Consider the following 20,941-nt stretch of genomic DNA (forward strand, 5'->3'; position numbering starts at 1 on the left):
GCAGAATTTGAACCCAAGCACTGTTAGACCAAACTCCATGCTCTTAACCACAATACCAGAGTCCCTAAAAGATATTCTTAATCTTTTTTTGTGTCATGGATCCCTTTGGCAGTCTGGTGAAGTCTATAAAGCCCTTTTTAGAATTGTGTTTTTAAATGCATAATATATGCATAGAATCATTAATGGAACAAATTATATTAAAATACAATAATCAAGATATTCAACAAAAAGTGTGCTATATATGTTCTTCTTCATTAATGCACCAAATAACAAAATCTAGCAGAGGATCTAATAATGTCTAAAATTTAAAAGTAGTAAACACCAAAAAAAAAAAAAAAAAAAAAAAACCCCACCAAACTACGATAGTAATGTGATGGGAAAATATCTGTGATTTTTATTGGTGAAAATGTCACCAGTACTTCTAATAACACTGTCATTGATTGTATATGTTACAATTGAAAGAAATGCTAACTTTCTCTTAGAGGGTAGCAACAATTAAGGTATAATATTTTCCCATTGAAATTCATAGCCCTCTGTGTTAAAACTAGTTCATAGACTTTCTGACATATATTTCACTTCAGAAAGGTCATTTTCCCCTACCCCACCTTGCAGTTTCTGGTTTGGGATTATATTAAAAATGAGAGGCACAAAAAGTCAGTTCATTAAAAATAATATATATATTTCTCCATGTGGTGAACTTGAGTGGGGGATGAGAAACAAGAATGTGTTAGAATAACCAGGTATATATAGGAAGCTTGGAAGTGCTTTAGAATGTTTTATTTGAGAGGTTTAAAACTGGTTCCAAATATATACTGCCACATGTAATTATTTATAAAAGAATTCATTATTGATACCACAGTGCCCTATAATATACTATTTGTCAATAGGTGTAGTAATGCACCAATCAAAAAAGAAAATTCAAATACTGGACACCCTTTAAAAGTTTCATTGAGCTAAAAGCAAAACATTTGACAAGTTTTTGATTTGTCTTTCTCATGATTTGATGTCCCAGCAGAGCAACTGGAGAACCTAATTCTGACCAACAAGGAGGAATTGCCTGGCTAATTGGAAGTGACAGAAACCTTGGGAGAAAGCAACCACATACCAAGGATAATTATAAGAAGGTAACATGGCCCAAAAGAATAGTGTCAAGGAAACTGAAACCCCCAAATGAGGTGAGACTTGCAAAAAAATGCTAAGAAAGGACAAAGAACGGGCTTTTTAAAATTCTATTCAGAGCCAGAAGATGATCAAGGAAGGGAAAAGCCCACTTTGCAGCTTCTGGTGTAAGGTTAGAGCTGACAGAGAAAGCAGAACTCCCTAAATATTATTTTGCTTCATTCTCTACAAAGGAAACATGAGAAGAAGGTTGATGTAGTAGAAAGAATTATGTGAGTTTGTGGGGTCAGGGAAATCCGAGTTTAATTCTCTGTTTCAACACTTTGTAGTTATATAACCCTACATCTCCTTTTCTCCTTTTCCCCCCATTTTCTGTAAAACAGAGACAACCATATCTTTTTCATAGCATTGTTCTGAGTAACAGAAGTAACACATTCAAAACGTTAAGCTAGGCTCACAGTAGTGACAATAAATAGCAATTTATTAATATTCAAGAGTAGTATAAATATGAGCAGGAAGCAATACTCTTCCCAAATTGGGGAAGAAATTCTAAAAAAGTACCTAACAGCTCCAATTTATATTATGTCATCTGATATGAACAGGGCTTATTGCAGGCTTTGGAGCAGAATGCTAGTGGGGGAGCACAAATGAGGCCTGAGAACAACTATCCCCATCATTGAGGAATTATGGGAAACAACAGGTGCTAGAACACGAAACATGGACAAATGTCTGCCTTCAAGGTAAGAAGTGGAAATTTAAAACCTGGAATTATTTGCTTTTTGACTCAGTGATATTCCTTCCACTGGTGTAGTATTCATTTGCCCAGGAAGGGAGAATTCCAAAAGAAAGCCACTAAAACAAAGAAATAGACTGAATTTCCCAAAGAAGTGCATAAAGTGAAGACACAAGTCTTGAAAACTAAGGTGATGATGAAAGAAGAGTCCTCTTGGATTTCTTCAAAGCTTCAAGAGGTATAGCTTGAAAGAAGGAAAAAATTGTATCCTTAGGCAAGATGTAGTGAGCTGAATGGTGGCACCCGAAAAAGATGTCCATGTCCCACATCTGTGGAAACTGTGAATGTCACCTTTTTTTGGGAAAAGGGTCTTTTGCAGATGTAATTAAGTTAAAAGTTTTGAGATGAGGATATCAATTGCCCTGAATTATCTCAGGCTGTAAATTCAATGACAAGTATCTTTATGTGACAGAGAAGATACAGAGAAGAGGAGGCAGTGTAACCACAGAGCTTAAGATTGGACTAATGTGGCCACAAGTGAAGGAATGGTGACAGCTAGTAGAAGCTGGAAGAGGCAAAAAATTAGGTTTTATCCTAGATCTTTCAGAAGAAGTGCAGCCCTGCTAACATCTTGATTTCAGACTTCTGGCCTCAGAACTGTAAAATAATAAATTTCTGTTGTGTTAAGCCACCAATCTATGGTAATTTGTTATGGCAGCCCTATAAAGTTAGTGCACAGAGTTTTAAAAGAATCCAGTAACATCTTTAAGTAGCTTAGGTTTTCTTGGGTTGGAAGGAATGCACAGGGGGTGGGGGTGGTGGTTGTGAAATGGATGGTGTAGGGTGGAGAAAGTCTGAGGGACTCACTCCATGGAGGGAATATGTGAACCAGACTGGCGTTAGCAAAATACAGATCATACAGTCTCTGCTTGGACAGAGATCGTCAGGGTTTGAAAGAGACTTGACAGGGCTACCCTATGCATTGCCAAAACCAGGAAGCCACGGCCAGTTTCCCCAAAGAGTATTTTATGTCATCAGAGAGAGCTTCTGTTTGATTGACAAATGTTTTCCATTCCCCCCGCTCTTGATCTGTCGCAGTATCGGTAGCCATCTCTGCCAATACTTTACTCAATCCTGTCCAAACTACTCTTGGAAAAAGTACTTTTTCAATATTACCTGGCATCACAAACCTTCAGAAATAGAAACAATTATGGACAACTAAAGGGGTTCCAATGATAAAGAATGGAGTCATAATTAAAATTCATAAAATTTGGGGAGTCTGTAACCATAAATGCAGAGTCCAACCAACTAATAGGGATTTTAAAGTTTATTCACTCATTTAGATGTCACAAATTTATGGAACATCTACTCCGTATAAATGTCTATGTTAGGCTTTAGAAAGATGATTAAAGTATTGCCCTTGGATTGCAGCAGTTTAAAATCTGGTGAGTGAAACAGACTTATAAAGAAATAAACTATATCACAACATAAGTGTTCATTGTAAAGCCTCATATTTAGTAAAAATTTTTTAAAAATTAACTACATACAACTGCTTGGGATGGACTGACCCTAGCATGTGTAAAACACCTTCAGGAGCTTAATAAACTGAAAAAAAATTTTTTACAAGAATATGACAGTGTGCTGATATTCTTCTTCTAGCTCATAAATTTTCAAAAAATTAACAAGGGCTTAAGCACCCAAAGGAGGAAATACAAATAGCCAATAAAGATATAAAAACAAATTTTAAAAATGCATTCTCAACTACAAGCAAATCGAGACAACAAATTTAAAGAAAATAAATAATAGTATTCCATGTTTGCAAAGATGTGGTGAAATGGACACTTACCTACCACTGGAGTAAATATAAAATGGTAAGTTTTTGGAAAGTTATTGTATACAAGTCATACTATGCAATGCAGCTATTTTTTTCTAGGAAACTGCTTTAAGAAATAACCTAAAACATATACATAAAAGGATACATAAGGAAGTCCATAACAGATTATGTATATTAGCAAAAAAATTTAAGATGAATGATTTAAAAGATATGTACAGCCTATTTGATGGGATGTCATAATCATAATCAGTATTATGTGTCTTAAAAAGAGAATTTCTGCTATATTTTATATTATATTATACTGTATTAAACCAGAAGACTAAGGATCATGACTTTTCACTGTAAACTCTCTTGAACGTTTTGAATTTTGTGCCATGTGCATGTAACACATCCAAAAAAAATGCAATTTTAAAAATAAATTATTTGGCTTAAATTTTTTTAATAATCACACTAAGTGAAAGGTAAGGAAATTTCACTACTCCCTGCAGTGAATATGTATAATTGGAAAATGTATACACTCTGTGTTACTAGAAATATTTTGTTCAGTATTTTGCACTGTAAGAAATCTAGAACCAGTTTACATACGAGCAAGAAGAATGATAAAGGACCTCATGTAAGACATGGCTAGAGGAAAATGTAAATGTTTAGCCTAGAGAGCGTGATGGCTGTCTTCAAGTATCTGAAGTATGCAGAAAAGGGACCACACTTCCTCAGGAAAGTCTCAGAGGATGAAACTAGACCCAGTGGCAGGAGCAATAATAAGCCATTTTAGTTCAATGTCAAAATATTTACAGATTTGTTCACTTGTTTATAGACCATTTCAGCCCAATGTCAAGAAACTTTGTAACAGAACTGGCCAAAAAAAAAAAAAAGAGAGAGAGAGAGTGAGTTCACAGTCACTTGAAGGATTCAAGCATAAATTGTCACCTACTTGATTGGACATTATAGAAGAGCTTCAAGCATCAGAAGTGTGGTTTTTGTATGATTCCTGCTGTGTGAGAAATCATTTAACCTCTCTGATACACCATTCTCTGTAAAATGGGGAAGTTCAACTGAAATACCTTCAGTGCCTTTTGAGTTTTAAATCGTTTGAGTATCCATTGGTGTAATTACATTTTGTCTGTCTTTTCCAGATTTACATAATATCGGCCTTTTATCACTTGAAATACATCACACCACACTTGTGAGAATTAATTGAATATTTGTAAAAATGCAAAACACCATGTAAGACATCCTTACAGTCCAACATCATTGGCCATTGGGAAAATGCAAATTAACACCAAAATGAGATACCACCACACACCTGTTAGAATGGTCAGCTAAAATTAAAAATATTTATGATACCAAGTATTGACAAGATGTGGAGCAACTGTATCTCTTTGCTGGTGGAAATGTAAAATAATACAGTTACTCTAGAAAACAGTTTGGCAGTTTCTCACAAAGTTAAACATACATTTACCATAAGACCCAGTAATCTAACTACTGGGTATTTATTCTAGAAAAATGAAAATGTAAGTTTGCACAAAAATCTATGTATAGATTTTTATATCAACTCTATGTGACAGCCCAAAACTGGAAGCCACTCAGATGTCCTCTGATGGGTAAATAAATACACTGTGGTACATCTATATCATGGAATACTATTCAGCAATAAAAAGGAACAAACTATCAACACACACAAAACAACTTACATGTATCTCAAGGCCATTATACCGACTGAAAAAAAGCCAATATCAAAAGAATATATATGATATAATTCCATTTCTACAACATCCTCAAAATGGCAAAATTATAGTGATGTAGAACACATCAGTGGTGCCAGGGGTTAGAGTTGGAGGGAAGGTGCAACTATAAAGGGATAGCAGGAGGGAATTACTCTGGGGGAATGGGATAGTTTTATATCCTAATTGTGGTGATCACTACATTAATCTAGTACATGCGATAAATTTTATAGAACTAGACAAACACACAGAAATCTATGTTTATCTTCAAGTTTCTGGAAAGCAAGGAAATTTGTATCTACATTCACTTTTTGTTTTCATTGACTTTTTTATGTTTAGCTGTCTTATAATCAATACTGCGAAATGTTTCTCATACGAAACATGTTTCGTGTTGAAGAATGCCATAGCAAAAAGGGTGTGAGGTGTACTTACTTGATAGTAATTTTACTCCTTTTCTTTAAAGGAGTAAATGGTCAATGCAAAAGTAAATTCAGGCAAAGTCCCTTTTTATTTACATTTTATTCTTGTTTTTAAATTTTACAATCACATTTTCAAAGAAGCCTCTGGAAAAGATTTTTACATAAATTTTCACAGCTCACTCAATTGTGATATACTTTTTTACTATTTATCTTATGACTAAAGAGACTATCCATACCTTACCAGGTTCTATTTTAGCTGCTGATTCTTTTTATACTTAACTAAATTTATTTCTATTCAAATTTCCTGATAAACACAGGAGCTTAAAATTAATTCCTGTGCTAGGATAAAATCTATACATAGAGTCTGTCTCAAGAGTGAAATTTTCTTATAAGATGACCCTTATGGATACTAAAATATTAGCCTCTCTTAGATAGTATCTAAGACTGTCCTTGTGACTGATACTACCAATGGTCACCAATATTTTCCATTCTCTTCCCTTTTCTGGATATGTAAAATGTTATATTTCTTAGTTTTATTGATAGACAATGGCCAGAGCTGCTGTGTCACTTCCAGTGCATGATTCACCATGCTGTCTATCCTGGCACAAAGAATGAAGCATCAAAATGAGATGGAGATATCAGAAGAAGAAAGTGATCTTGAATGTTGAGCTACTACACGAGGGGCTGCCATGGAGAAATTCCTAGACTCTTAGCAGATTAGCCTGAGTAAGAACTTTTATGTGATAAGCCCCTGAGATTTTGTTATAGTTTATTACTACAGTATTACCTAGCCTGTCCTGTCAAATAAATTCTGCATAGTAACATTGCCTGTGTTAAAAGTTTTCAAAAAACAAAACAAACAAAAAGTTTTCATGGCCTTTTGTGCTTTCTATATATCAGATAAATAATTATATGTAAGTTGCCAGCTTTTCTAATAAGAATATATTTAATATGATAAACATTTCAATTGATAACTTATTCTGCTAGCCTCTACCACCAATTTTAGATCTCAAATGTCTAATCTAAATAATACTTTTAATTACATATATATGTGTATATATATGTGTGTGTGTGTATATATATATATATATATATATATATATATTGAACATACACCTTGTGTTAATCATTACCAACCAATAAAAAAGGGGTACATTTGGTTTTTTGTTTCGAAGATTTTATTTGTAAGTGATCTCTGCACCCAATGTGGGGCTCAAACCTAAAACCCTGAGATCAAGAGTCACACATTCTACTAACTGAGCCAGCCAGGCATCCCCCAGGATATGTCTGTTAATGCAGATGTTTAATTCACTAAGTAACAATTGATATTTCTTGTCATGTTTCCTGGGTAGCAGAACCTGAGATAGAGATTTGCATGCAGGAAAATTTACATGAGGTAGAGGGCCTGGGCCTTTTTATACTCATCAATGGCCATTCATTGGATAAAGACTGCCCCCAGGGAGTAGGTATGACCTTGGGTAAGGCAATTCATGGACAGAGCTGACATCTTGAGCCAACAGCCCTCCCAGCAGTTGGATAAACAAGTCCTTTAGTCCTGAAGAGGAATCTCGTATGAGTGGAATCTGCCTCAGTATCCAGCACACCTGTTAATCATAGAGGCATGTATCTATCTGAAATTTTTAGATGATCACTACCACCACCACCATCATCATCATCATTATCACATTTACCGACAACTTTACTATGTGCCAGGCACTTGTCCTAAGTGTTTGAAATTATTAACTCATGTAATTCTCAAAGTAACTCTATAATATTCTTTCAAATGATTCATCTTCGAAAATAAAAGTCAATATAAGTGCTTTCTACAACATCCCATAGTGCCAGAAATGATTTGCTAATGATCATTTAGTAATTTCCACTGTAAGCTACTTTATCCAGTATAAGCAGCCCCATTCAGTAACTCATTGGCCATATAGTTACTTTTTTCATGGGTTGCACTCTCTAAATTATAGAATGTATTATGATGTCTAATTTACTTTAAAATAATTGAACATAGACAATGTGATATTATTTGTGATTGTATATGTGTGTTAACTTAGGCTACATCATAAGTGCTGTTGTTTGCCATCATTGGGAACTCATACTCCCAGGTATGGTCAGCTAATATTTAGTCCAAAAGGCCACAATCCAGAGGAAGCTATGACACACATTTTAGTCATACTTATCTTGAACACCAGAATTTTACTAATTAACATAATGAATATTAGCAGTGGGTTTCCATTCATGAAATTGAAGTTGGTCTAGGTATGTGAATTGGCTAATATATTTTAGACATTCCACTTTTTCAGAATAGGCAATCAAAATCTAACAAGCACCATAATCTGTATCCTTAGGAAAGGCACCAAGATTTGATCCCTGAAGCATCCTGTATCCAGCTCTTGATTCAATGGATTCTGGCCACTTGAAAGGATTCTAAGTATTGCTGCATCTACCTTAAGTGAACCTTTCATGTATGTTGTAGTCATATGTGGTAGCCAGTCTTCAAATGGGCCCTCATTGACCTTAATACGAATAATCCTTACTATTCAACCTTTTGTGTAGTTCCCTCCCACACTGAACAGAGGTAACCTGTGTAACCAATAAGATATTCTGTAAATGAAGATACATGACTTCCAAAGCTAAGTCTTCTTTTTTTTTTTTGGCTCTGGAAATGCTTTATTAAATTTCCAAAGAGAAAAACATAGTAACTCATGTAAAAGATCTTAACCACTGCTTTGAAAAAACACATTTTAACCCGTAATTTAAGATTTTTCAATATGATTGGTTCAAGATTATTTTCTAGCAAGATAATCAAAATATTCCAATCAGAAAAAACACTTTAAAGGTATTTTTTTCAGTTTAATTTAAAGAGATTTACAAGCATAAATCTTATCCATAATTAAGAGAATTGCCTACTTTACTCAGTAGGCTATAAGTGTATCATATGTAAAACAGAATATAGGTTACAATTGGGAGTATATACCTAAATGACATCATAAGGTTTTTTTTTTTAGAGTTTCTTTTCTTTTGCTTTTTTAAAAATTTAAATTCAATCAATTAACATATAATGTAGTATTAATTTTACAAGTAGAGTTCATTCATCAGTCTTATATAATACCTAGTGCTCATTACATCACCTGCCCTCCTTAATGTCCATCACCCAGTTACCATGGGTAACTCACCCTCCTTGTTCCAAAGCTAAGTCTTAAAAGACATTGCAATTCTGGGGCGCCTGGCTGGCTCAGTCATTAAACGTCTGCCTTCGGCTCAGGTCATGATCCCAGGGTCCTGGTATCAAGCCTGCATCAGGCTCCCCGCTTCACGGGAAGCCTGCTTCTCCCTCTCCCACTCCCCCTGCTTGGGTTCCCTCTTTTACTGTGTCTCTCTCTGTCAAATAAATAAAATCTTTAAAAAAAAAAAAAAGGCATTGCAATTCTGCCTTGTCCTCTTGGATTATCTATTTCGGAGGAAGACAACCACCATGTTGTGAAGCCGTTCAAGCAACCTAATGGAGATGCATATGGGGAAGTCCACAGGTCTCCTGCCAATACCCCACACTAACTTGCGAGGCATGTGAGTCAGCTATCTTACAAATAGGTCTTCCAGGCCCAGTCAAGCCTTCAGGTAATAACAGCACCAGCCAACTTTTTGACTCATGAGAAACCCTGAACCAAAACAACCCAGCCAAATTGACTTAGCCTTGATCTATAGAAACTATGAGATAATAAATATTTATTGTTGTGTTAAGTCACTAAATTTGCGGGTCCTTTATTATGGAGCAACAGATAACTGCAACATGACAGTACATAAAAGGATGGAGAGCTGAAACTTAACTGAGCTTACAGAAGAGACTGTATGAACTGTTGTATAAAAGCCTCCTTACTAATAACTGTTGATTTTCAAAATGTTTATTTATATGCCAGAATTTGGTCTGAGACTTGCTTTTTTTTTTTTTTTTAAGATTTTATTTATTTATTTGACAGAGAGAGAGTTAGTGAAAGCAGGAACACAAGCAGGAGAGAGGAAGAGGGAGAAACAGGCTTCCCGCAGAGCAGGGAGCCTGATGTGGGGCCCGATCCCAGGACCCTGGGATCATGACCTGAGCCAAAGGCAGATGCTTAATGACTGAGCCACCCAGGCACCCCCTGAGACTTGCTTTTAACTTAGTATCAAGGTGTGTCGAGGTGTTTTGTGTGTGTTGATAGTTTGTTCCTTTTTATTGCTGAATAGTATTCCATGATATAGATGTACTTATCTCAAAAATTGGTGGGTACTTTTTTCTGTCAAAAAGAACAAAATAGGGGCACCTGGCTGGCTCAGTCAGTGGAGCATGTGGCTCTTGATCTCAGGATTGCGAGTTCGGGTTCCATATTGGTCATGGAGCCTACTTAAAAAAAAAAAAAGAGAGAGAGAGAACAGAATAGTTGTGTGTGACCAAATTGGCTTAGATCATTTTGCTAGAGAATCCTGTTGATTTTTCTGCCTACTATAGCCAACCCTAACTTGATTCTATCCACTTCTCTTTATCACCACCATCAATCCAGTCTGGGCTACCTTCATCTCTCACCTGGGCCACTACAATAATCTGCCTACTCATTTATTCATATTCATTATCTACTGGTCCTCTTCTACTCCACTGTCAATATTAAAGTCAGAATGATCCTTTTAAAACACAAATCTATTTATGTAATTCTACCACCATCCCTGTCCTGGTTTAACATCTTTCAATGCCAGGTCTGGACTTACCAATCTTTCAAGTCTTGTCTTGCACTCTTCTCCCTCTTACCCACTGTGATCCCATCTCATTGGTTTTTCTTCAATTACTAGAACTCTTCTTGTTCCTCCTCACCACAGAGGATTTGTATGTGGCCTTCCCTCTGCCTTGAAATCTCTTCCTTTTCTTTTTTGTCTAATTTAAGTCTACCCATCCTTCATATCTAGTGCATATATCGGTTCTGCAGCAAAACTTTTCCCCATCTCCCTAACCCTTATAGACCCTCATACACATCTCCTTTGTACACCAGTCACCTTGCAATTTTACATTTGTTTGTATAATTGTTTGATTAATGTTTGTGTTTATTTCTAGACCTTATGTTCTATAAGAACAGGTACCATATCCGCTTAAACTCATTCATGTATGCCCTGGAGCCTACCACAGTGCTGAGAATATAATACAAATTTGATAAGTATTTGATTAAAGACTGAATAATTGATTAGCTAATTGAATGAATTCGGATAGTTATGAATGTTGCTTCAGAGCCAGACCACCTAGATTCAAATCTGACAGTTCCTAACTAGGCTTATGTTAGAAACAATTTTGTCTTAGATTTATCCTCTGTAAATTGGGAATAATAATTACTTTATAGTGTTTTGCAAGGATTAAATGAGTTAGTATACATTAAGGGCTTAAAGCCATTCCTTTCATGGTAAGTACTACATATGGTAGCTGCAATTATTATTATCATTAATATATTTAATCATTTTGTCCTGCTAGTCCCTTAGGCCACAGCCACTAGTTCCTTGGATAACTTCATTCTTTTTGTATAGATACCCAATTTCAGATGTCTATGTAAAAACAAGAAGCTATGTCAAAGACACAAATCAAAGGCAGAGTTTATAAATTTTTTTGCATTATCAAGTTTTAAATAAGGTGTGAGGAGACTAATGTTAACTCCCATATCACAGGTGTTTATTTATTAATTTACTATTTATTAAAAAATGTATATTTACTATTTATAAAAAAAGACCAAGGAAGAAGAGTTTGAATTAAATGAGAACCTCAAAGAGTTCTATACCCTTTACTAGGGCACAGTTAACATACTTAAAAGAAATGAGCCCACAATCTTTTTCTGAGTTTTTGCATTGTTTACTTACTTCAAATAATGACAAGTTATTAACAGTATATATATATATGGATATGTTTGTGTGTGTGTGTGTGTAATACATAACACACACATACCACTGATCACTCTGGATTATGGACCTCCCATACTCTGAGGCACTGACTTTAAAATGTTAAAGCTGCAGGTCTGTAACTTTTAAACACCATATGTTTATAAACTATTGAAATGATATCTCTTTTTGACAGTAAGTATTTTGCATGCTCAGTACAAAGGCAGCAATGGTTGGACCTTGGTTAGCTGCTGATGCTTTGTACAGAAGTTGTGAATGCTGGTCTTTTATTATATTCAGGGCCCTATCTACAAACAGGTTCATTGTAAGCTGCCATAAACCAAAGGGTTGATTTAGATAAGTGTTGCCAATGATGCATTCTGTTCTTTGTTTACTACCAACCGTGAAAAAGAACACTTTGCACTTTCCAAAAAATTGAGATCACCTAGTCCTTACAGCTTAGGTTGTTTTAGTCTGGTAAGGGAAAAAAAAAAAAAAAAAAACCAAAACTTTTTTCAACTTCAACTCATTGACAGTTCCTCCTGGCTTTTTGAGGAAATGCCTCTGAAAGAAAATAGATTAAATTTACATGGGACTAACAGCAGATCAGATACCATACTTTATAGTCTGTTGAAAACAGAACTAGCCTTTCTGGAAAAGAGGTCATTTATAGTTATAAGGAGCAGAAGAAAGGTTAGAGGGAAGATTACTAGCCTGAAAAAAACCAACCTCTAGGGCGCCTGGGTGGCTCAGTCGTTAAGCGTCTGCCTTCGGCTCAGGTCATGATCCCAGGGTCCTGGGATCGAGTCCCACATCGGGCTCCCTGCTCGGCAGGAAGCCTGCTTCTCCCTCTCCCACTCCCCCTGCTTGTGTTCCCTCTCTCGCTGTGTCTCTCTCTTTCAAATAAATAAAATCTTAAAAAAAAAAAAAAAAAGAAATGTATTTGTTTGTATTTTAAAAGATAATTCCTTGAAGCAGTTACCTGTGGAAAAAAATGAATTCTCTATCAATTCCTTTTCCTGAAAGTGAATTTTGAAAGTACTAGGATCAAGAAGAAACTAGCTCCTGAAAGCTCTGATTTGACTGTAGGAGTGCTGTGGAGAGAAAAGGCTGGAAGAGCACAGACTACATTTGAAGAGAGACTAGAGGGAAATCTCTGGCCACAGAAAACAGTGATTTAAATGTGTGAAGACTATAAGGAGAAAGAGAAAAAGAAGTGGGCTTTTTTGTTTTCATTTGCTTCTCTGGGCATCTACAATAGAAAAAATATATATGAGGGGCACCTGAGTAACTCAGTCGGTTAAGTGTCTGCCTTTGGCTCAGGTCATGATTCCAGGGTCCTGGGATGGAGCCCTGCATCAGGCTCCTTGCACAGCGGGAAGCCTGCTTCTCCCTCTCCCTCTGCAGCTCACCCCTGCTTGTGCGCTCTCTCTCTCTCTCTCTCTGACAAATAAATAAGTTTTTAAAAAAAGAAAAAAATATGTTACTAGATAATGAGAATGAAAGTAATGCTCAGATAAAATAGGAGGGTTATTCCACTGTCATGCCAAGAGTGTGAGAGCAACCTCACTTCCATAATATCCTGGTCATTTTTTTCTGACCATAATCATGCTAAATTTATTACCTCCTTATAGGGTGATTAGTATACACAGAGCCCCTTGAGGGTAATACAAAATTTTAAGTTTTCTGTCTTTAAGGAGCTATTCCACATGCCCTCTCTCCTAATAACATCAATTTACCTGTTAAGCTGACTATGATAGATTGAGAATCCCTCTATGAATAAGTGAGGAAACACAGGTCCCTTTGTCTTATAAAAAGGAACCAAGGAGCATGCAGAAAGTAAAGGCAGGATGAATGAATAAGAAAGGAGGGTGTACAGATTTATACGCTTAACTATTCTTATGTGCCAGATATTTGCTAATTGAACTATAAAGGAGAAGCTATCACCTTGTGAAGAGCAAAGGAATTTTGTGGCATGATTATTTGCTAGTGGGTGTAGGGGAGATAGAAATGGTAGGAGCAGAGGGGCTGTACCCCGATTTACAACTCACCAGCAATGTACAAGAGTCATAGTATCTGATTTTGAAAACTTTCATGTATAGTGGTATCTGATTATGGTTTTAATTTGTATTTCCCTAAAAAATAATGATATTGCAACATTTTTCACCTGCTTATTGACCATTTAGATATCTACATTTTTAAAAAGATTTTATTTATTTGAGAGAGAGTGCGCCAAGCAGTGGGGAGAGGCAGAGGGAGAGAGAGAAGCTGAGCAGGGAGCCCGACAATGTGTATGGGGGGAGGGGCTTGGGGCTCAATCCCAAGACCCTGGGATCATGACCTGAGCCTAAAGCAGATGCTTAACTGACTGAGCCACCCAGGTGCCCCTCGATATCTACATTTTTGAAGTGATTGTTCAAGTCTTGCATATTTTCCAAAACATTGTCTTTCTTTTGCTGATTTTGGATATAAGTAGTTGTTTTACATTTTTCTTCAACTCTGTGGATTGTTCTCGCATTTTATTAAAGGTGTCTTTTGACAAACAAAGGGTCTTCATTTTAATGAAGTCTATTTTATCAGTCTCTTCCTCTATGGTTAGTGCTTTTTCTATTTAAGAAAACATTGCCTACCTTAAGGTCATGAAGCTATTCTCCTATATTTTCTTTTAGAAGTTTCTTTGTTTTACCCTTCACATTAGATTTTTATCCATTTTGAGTTAATTTTATATATAATGTGAGGAAGGGGTCAGGGTTCATATTTTTCATATAGGTCACCAATTGATCCAGAATCATTTATTCAAAAGATCATCCTTTCCACCACTGACTTGCACCTTTGTCATAAATCACATTTTTGCATAATTGCAAAGCACATAATTGCATATGGGTGATGACCTCCCCCAAATATTCTATTGAACCTGTTAATTATTTGAGTGAACAATACGATTGTTTGATTGAACAATTTTTTAACTGGTAAAAAAAATTTTTTTAAATCCAAATAAATGAAGAAACTAAGTTTAAAAGGGCCCAAAAAAACATATGGTGAAAAGTAGAAGTAAATGTACCTTCTACCCTGCTCACCAGTACCGCATTTCTTTCTCCACAAGCAGTCATCATGTCAGTGCCCAGATATACCAAACATATCTACTTAATTCCTAGAGTCCCTGAAAAAAGAAATCCCTTTATCCCAAAGTCTACTCCCTGATTCTAATGTAATGACTTCTCTATGTGATTCTGATAGTAAGTTTCTAAGTGGGGGACACCTGGGTGGCTCAGTCAGTTAAGCATCTGCCTTTGGCTTAGGTCATGATCCCAGAGTCCTGGGATCAAGTCCCGCATCGGGCTCCTTGCTCAGTGGGGAGCCTGCTTCTCCCTCTGCTTGCCACTCCCCCTGCTTGTGCTCTCTCTCTCTGACAAATAAATTTAAAATCTTAAAAAAAATAAGTTTCTAGGTGGTTCTGATATTATATTCCAACATAATTTTAAAGTCCATTTTCCTTCACTCTTTCAAAAAGCATATAGCTGGAGTTTTGAAAGCCCCATTAGACAAGGGCTTTATTTTATTAGCAGGATTTAACTTATTTATATTTATTGTGATTATTTTTTTTTTTAAGACTTTATTTACTTGACAGAGAGAGAGCACAAGTAGGCACAGTGGTAAACAGAAGAAGAGGGAGAAGCAGGCTCCCCACTGAGCAGAGAGTCCAACATGGGGCTCCATCCCAGGACCCTGGGATCATGACCTGAGCCAAAGGCAGATGCTTAACTGACTGAGCCACCCAGGCACCCCTGTGATTATATTTCTTCCTGCCATTTTATTTTATATTATTAACTACCTTTTTTTTCTTTCTTATCTTCTGTGGAATTAATCAAGCTTGCATTCCCGTTTTATTTTTATTTATTTTTTTAAATTTTATTATGTTATGTTAATCACCATACATTACATCATTAGTTTTTGATATAGTGTTCCATGATTCATTGTGCATTCTCATTTTAGCAGTTTAGAAATTATATATCTTCTTTTATTCTACTCCTAGATATTTAAATTTTAACCCCCATTATATATATATACATATTTTTTTTTTTTTCCCTCCTAAAGTCTAGAATTAAGGAGCATCTGTATCCTGCCCTTGATCAATTTCACATCTTTCTCCTTCAGTTTGTCCTACAACTTAAACAGGGCAGATCCAGTTTTTGTACAGCCTGTAGCTTATAAAATTTTGAGATTCCTCTTTAAAACAACTTGAAGTTCTAAAATTAAAAGTTGGATAAGAAAGTGAATGTTTAGGATGAGAAAAGAAATCAGAACAAATTATAAAATTTTAAGTTTTACAAATTTATAAATCTTCGACTTTTTTTTAGGTAATCTCTATACCCATTGTGAGGCTCAAATTCATGACCCCAAGATCAACATGCTCTATGAACTAAGCCAGCAAGGCACCCCACAAATTTTTTTAAAGACTTTATTTATTTACTTTGAGAGAGAGAGAGAGAGTGAGATGCCCAAGTGGGGGAGGGGCAGAGGCAGAGGGAGAGAGAAACTCAAGCAAACTCTATGCTGAGCATGGAGCCTGAGGCTGGGCTCGATCTCACGACCCTGACTGAGATCATGACCTGAGCTGCAATCAAGAGTTGGACACTTAACAGACTGAGCCACCCAGGCACTCCTCAAATTTATAAATCTTAAATAAAGATAGTTCTATGAACATAACAGAATTCAGAAAAGTAATATAATAGTTTTATTAATTGCCTAGAATTTCTAGAGTACTTTTTCCCCTATATTTTCTTTCTTTATAATTTTGCATTTCTGATTATTGGAAGACTAATCCACAAATTATCTTCTAGCTATGTATATATCAAGCTTATTCCCCTACCACCACCTCCACCCCCATCTATATAACCTGTAGTGCTGAGTAGATGGGACATACTCACATCATGATACAACTCTAGGCTCTACAGTTTTCCTGGAGTCAGGACAGTGAGAAGGAAAAGACCCTTCCTACATGGGGGCATGCTAGTAAGAAAAGTTAACTTCACAAATTGACTATGAACTACCCAAATATATTCCCCTAAATACAAATCAAATAATTTCCTCAACTCAACTGTCCCCTTGCCAAATTCCCAAAGTATCCAGGACTATCCAATGCCACCTGAGTTGAGAAGTATAGCAGAGAATACAGAAAGAAAATAAAGTGGTCAATGATTATTTTAACAAATATAATATTTTAAAATTTCCAACTCTTTTATATTTTAAAGAAGTTTCTTAAAAACATAAGCATATATATATTAATACACACATATATACTTATGTATGCAGCAGGTATCATCATAACAACTGAGAAGAAATTTAAAAACTGGTTGCCTCTGGGGAAAGGGAAGATGGCAGGTGAAGGAAAAGGAGATTTTCTCTTTCACTGTCTACATTCTTGTAACTTTGTTTTTCTTTTCTTTATTTAGAGAGAGAGAGCACGTGAGCAGGGGGAGGGGCAGAGGGAGAGGGAGAGAGAGAATCTTAAGCAGACTCCATGCCCAGCACAGAGCCCGACACAGGGCTGGATCTCATCACCCTGAGATCATGACCTGAGCTGAAATCAAGCATCAGACGCTTAATCGACTGAGCTACCCAGACACCACTTGTTTTTCTTTTCTATGTACATTTATTATTTATTCAACTTATGAAACAAAAAATAATAAGTCTGTCTTTTAAAATCCAGAAGGAGGGCGCCTGTGTGGCTCAGTCGTTAAGCGTCTGCCTTCGGCTCAGGTCATGATCGCAGGGTCCTGGGATCGAGCCCCGCATCGGGCTCCCTGCTCCGCGGGAAGCCTGCTTCTCCCTCTCCCACTCCCCCTGCTTGTGTTCCTGTTCTCGCTGTCTCTGTCAAATAAATAAATAAAATCTTTAAAAAAAAAATCCAGAAGGAAAACACAAACTATTAAACCATGTAGTGAACTCTCCTTATACCTGTTGCTGATACTGCTATGGTCTGAATGTTTGTTTCCCCCACAAATTCGTATATTGAAATCCTAGCTGCCCCCCCAACCTCCCCCCCGCAAATTAGGAGCTAAGTCTTTGGGGAGGTGCCTAGATCATGAGGGTGGAGTCCTCATGAATGAAATTGGTGTTCTTATAAAAGATGCCACGGGATTCCTTGCCCCTTCTACCTTGTGAGGGCACAGTGAGAAGGCACCGGCTCTGAATCAGGAAGAGAATCTTCACCAGAATGCAACCATCCTGGTGTCTCGATGTTGGACTCCTTAGCCCCTAGAACTGTAAGAAAGTTCTGTTATTTATAGGACACTTAGTCTGTGGTACTTTGTTATAGCAGCCCAAATGAACTAAGATACTTTTTTACTGTTATAGGCTCAAACGTTTAATGTTTTCTCTGTTTAAAATTATATTGCAGTGCTTTTAAAATAGCTACCATTTATTTTATTTGGGAAGTGCTCCCTCCTGCTACCTTTTCTAAGAGTTTATATATGACCAGTGTTATTTCTTCTTTAAACGTTTGATAGGATTCACCAATGAAATTATCTAAGCCTAGAGCTTTCTTTGTGGGAGGGTTTTTCATTAAAAAAATTCAATTTCTTTAACTGAAGAGCTATTCAGATTTCCTTCTTCATTTTTTTTGTTATTAGAATAAGTTATATTTTAAAGAATTTGCCTATGTCATCTAAATTGTTATATTTGTTGGCAAAAAGATATTCATATATTTCCTTACTATCCATTTACTGTCTTTAAAATCTGTAGTGACACACCTTTTATTCTTGACACTGATAACTTGTGTTTTCTCTTTATTTTCTCTTGATCAGTCTAGCTAGATGTTTATCACTTTTGTTAATCCTTTCAAAGAGCTTTTTGGGTTTTTGTTTGCTGCTTTTCTGGAGTTTTTAACCAATTTATATTTAATGTAACTATTATTCTGGTGGTGTTTAATTTTATGATCTTCTTGCTTTCTGTTTGTCCCATCAGCTTTTTTTGTTCCTCTGTATCTACTTATTCACAAATTTTAGTCTAATTGAATATTAGTTCTTTAAGGCAGTAAGATAGCAGGTTTCTATCTAGTTTTTAGTCACATGGCCAAAAAACCCCACGGAAACAGGAAATTCACTTAGTGTCATTAACTCTATCAATTAATGTTTCCACTCCCTTCCAGCTTTTTACTGCTTTTGGTCATATTCCCATCCCTTGAGATAATTGTTTTTTATATTTTCTCCATATGTATTATTGTTATCCCCAGTTTGCTTAATAGGAGATATTCTCCCTTTGCCAGGGGTAGAACCTAATTTTTAAAGCTCTTATCAACTCTGTTACAATGCCCTTCACTTATACAGTGTCTGATGAATCTAGGGGTTGAAATAATTCACTAGTAGATCTGTATTTCTTTAATGGATCACTGTTAGCCCTGAAATCTAACTATTGGAGGAATCATAAAAAGAAGTTTGCTCAATGATTTCTATGTGTGTGTGTGAAGTATTTAAAATGTTGGTAAGAAAATGAATAAACAATATCTTAAGTGTTTACCTTCGAATGGTTGGATTATAAGGTGATTTTTTTCTCCTTCAGGATCTTTAGAATTGTCCAAATTTCTATAACTGACTTACTCTATAATTGGAATGAAGGATATTAATTCTTTTTGAATAAGGGAATAAGAGGACACTAATATCTGCTGATCACCTACCATGAGCTGGGTAGTGAACTAGGCACTCTTTCATTTTACACTTCTTTGATATTTTTTTAAACCATAAGAAAATATCTTCAAAACTAACTGTTAAGGTGTGCAGTTTAGAGGATTAGTTCCCATCCTAATGATGTCCTTTGGTGTCTTTTTCATTAGGAGTCTTTCTGTGTCCTCCTTAGGTTAAGATTAGTAGATGAGTTCTAGAAACTCATCAATATCTGGGATGTAGTAATAGTTGAGAAAAACCAATGCTCCTTCATTATAACCAGGCATAAATTTGACCTCTTGCAACCTTGGAAAGAGACAATTTCCCCTTTGTTTTCCTGATATTCTTGAGGTACCTTAACTGTGTAGGATTTTGTCCTTTCTTCTAAGGAACAATAACATTTTTCATCCAGGCTCATTTAATTTACCAGTTTTAATTAGTAATTCTCACTCTTTCAGAATGATTAAGTAAAAAGAGAATATTCTGTAGTAGAGCGAGACTGAGCAAAGTATAGTCTACAACAAGCACGGGATTGGAGGCCAAGCAAACTCTTCAGCCCTCATTTCCTAAGGACCAAAAGCAGCTTCTGTGTTCTTGCCCTAGGGCTTACCCTCAGTGCTTTCTAGGTAAAACTGCCTTGGCTTCCCTCTCCTAATCAGGGAAAAGGTGGTTGGATTGAGTCATATTTCACCTGAAGTATTTTGGCCCCTTATCTGAACCAGTCATTACATCTTGAGGCCTTTGTAACTAGGACTGCTGTAATGATCTGACAGAAGACCTATTCCTTCAACATTACCAGTCATTAACTCTCCAAGACTAGATGTGACGTGCCACAGCCCTCAGACAGTTCATGCAGTAGGAGTCCCTTCTTGACAAATATAATCCCTTTTCACCTTTGTTCATGACAATTTTATTTCTTTCACAGTGTCAAACTACCAATTTTTCCAAGTCAGCACTCCCTAGTTGGACCAGGGATCTTTTTTCACTTAGAAGGGAGGTACTACTATTTTTCACTTTTGATTGTATCTTACTTTAATTGGTCTTTCTTAGAATAGTAATTTTGAGCATATATATATATACATATAGTATATATATATATATAGTAGCAAAGCTTGACTCTAACACCTATAAATGTTTTCTTGCTGCAGATTTTACAGTTTGAGGTAAAAAAAAGGTCTGTTTTAATCATAGGCACTACTTTATGTTCAGTATGTACAATAAAGACTTATTCCGCAGATGTGATGTCACAATGAATCTGGTGTTAGGGATATTTGCCTGAAAGCAAAAGAAAAGCAGGACACTTGGTATCTAGTCTTCAATTCTTAACTTTACTTAAGTAACTTTGCCTACCCAGGAAATTCTAAAATAAATTCTCTTGTAGAAATGGGATCATTGGTTCAAAATACCTCTATCCTTTTCCCTCCAGTGGTTAAACTTACACAAAACTATAAAACTGATACCACAATTGAGAAGAAGCATTTCTCTCTGAAGACTGTAATTTCCCCTGGAGAGTCTCATTAGCTAGAAGCAGATATAAGTATCTGAAACACAATGCAAAATTC

At 36.0% G+C, this 20,941-nt stretch overlaps 1 long non-coding RNA gene across 4 annotated transcripts in view; it reads left to right on the top strand.

Annotated features, from left to right (window-relative positions):
- Positions 1-20,941, top strand: part of LOC123859793 (uncharacterized) — a 76,285-nt gene that overhangs the window by 15,300 nt on the left and 40,044 nt on the right. The window contains exons 2-6 of one of the 4 annotated variants that reach the window (XR_006794571.3): positions 1,013-1,124; positions 1,722-1,859; positions 3,512-3,723; positions 4,501-6,552; positions 8,181-8,297. This is a non-coding gene — a long non-coding RNA (uncharacterized LOC123859793). The other 3 variants (XR_006794568.3, XR_010413128.1, XR_010413127.1) reach the window with 3 other exon arrangements.

This window comes from Mirounga angustirostris, unplaced genomic scaffold (genome assembly GCF_029215605.1).
Source record: "Mirounga angustirostris isolate CCGP_5_RB_7025 unplaced genomic scaffold, mMirAng1.0.hap1 SCAF_7, whole genome shotgun sequence".
Lineage (NCBI taxonomy): Eukaryota > Metazoa > Chordata > Mammalia > Carnivora > Phocidae > Mirounga > Mirounga angustirostris.